Genomic DNA, 1945 nt, shown 5'->3' on the forward strand with positions numbered 1-1945 from the left:
TAGGCCCAGCTCTTTATGGAACAACCACAGTTTCAGCGCAATTGGTTTCCTAGGAACTCCAGGTTTTCTTCATGTACCATTTATTGTTTAATACACGGAGGGGGCCAGGTGGAGCTGATTTGACCTCATTGCCTGCCTTTAAGTTACCATTTATTTGCAATACGAGGAGAATAGAAGAGAGCAGTGAATGAATTTCATTTGATTAGCAATAGTTTGGACACTTCTGCTGGTCTTGCGTCTCTTCAGCCTCTCTTCTCTGACCTGAAAATGTTGAAGTACTTCAGGATTGTCTTAGACCTTCTTCCCTATCTATACTTCCTCTCCAAGTGATTCCATAGAAAACTCCCAAATTTCTCCAGTGATTCTCAACTCTAGTCTCATATGTGAGACTGCTGACTTGGATGTCCAGCCACTTGGATGTCTCTGAGGCACTTTAAACTCATTATGTACAAAATGTAGCTAGCTCTTGATTTTCCATCCCTGCAAAAACACCATTCCTTTCTTCGTCTTTCTCATCACAGTCATTGGCACTACAGTCCACGTAGTTGCACAAACCTAAAACTTGGGAGTCATCTTTATTTATTTTTCTGTAGCTCCTTGGTTCCACTTCATCAACCCAACTTCTCTGTGCTTCAGTTTTCTTACTGTAAAATTATAATAATACCTTCTCTTTAGTAATATGTTGGGGAATTAAAGGGGTTAATGAATAAATATAAAGGCTTTAAAACAGTGCCTGGCACATAGTTAGCACAATGTAGTTGTAGCTACTGTCGCTGCTGCTGTTTTTCCTTTTCTCCCCGACAGTCAACACCCTGGTCCAAGCACCATCTCTTCCATGGACCTCTGCAGTAGCTTTCTGATTTCCGTGCTTCCATTCTTGTTCTGCTACAATCCATTCTCCACAGAGCCAGGGCATTCTTTTATAGTAAAAATAGGTTACATCACACTTAACTGCTTTACACTCTTTAGTGGCTTCCCATTGCTCTTAGGATAAAATTCTCCCACAGCACTGTACAACCTGGCTCCTGCCTATTCACCAATCCTGCTCATTATGTTCCAGTCTCCTGAAACATAATCTGGCTAATTTGTTCCTCACTTAACCAAGAATTTTTTTTTTCCTTCGGGCTGTTGTATTTGCTGTTCCTTCAGTATGGAATTCTCTTCCCCCAGTTCTTAGCGTATCTAGTCCATTTGCATTTTGGAGATTTCAGCTCAATTGTCATCTCAGTTACCTTCCCAGACCATTCCTTACAAAATTGCCTCTCCCTGTTACTTTCTCTCTCATATGAACCAGTTTATTTTCTTCATGGCTCTTATAATAATGTGTGGTTATCTTATATATTTGTTTACTTGTTATCGATCTCATCAACTAGAATGTAATTTTGGGGTGGGAAGAAACCTTATGGGTCTTACTTCTTGAAGTGCCAGTCACATAGTAGGTGCTCAGGAAATATTTATCAAATGAATGATAACGTCTAATGAGGAAGGAAAACTCTGCAGAAGGAGAACATGAAGATCTATTGTTGAAAGTTTTTATTTTATAATTCTGCTGTGCCGAAGATTATTTTCAATAGCCAATCCTTGATAATTTTGCTTACTTGCTTTTTTTCAAACATATATTGCTCCTTAAATATATTACAGAGAAACTTATCCATCAGTGTCCCAAAGCTAAAAGTAGGTTGTGATTAGATGTTACTATGAACCCTTAATTTCTGTCATCTGTCATAAGCCTTTAATTTCGGTCATATAATAAAGGAATTGAAGTAGCCCTGCTCCAAGATAATGGTCTAGTTCACAGCCTGTTAAGGACTTGGCTCTGCCACTATCTGCCCCCTCCCCCCACCATGAAACTTAGGAACCAGAAGGGCTGGGGTGCACAGCAGGAGGCTGGTGGAGGGTGAGGGAGCAAAGCTTCATCTGTATTTACAGCTCCTCCCCTCCCCAT

Source organism: Propithecus coquereli, unplaced genomic scaffold (assembly GCF_000956105.1).
Source record: "Propithecus coquereli isolate 6110/MARCELLA unplaced genomic scaffold, Pcoq_1.0 Scaffold22, whole genome shotgun sequence".
In the NCBI taxonomy this organism is placed as follows: domain Eukaryota; kingdom Metazoa; phylum Chordata; class Mammalia; order Primates; family Indriidae; genus Propithecus; species Propithecus coquereli.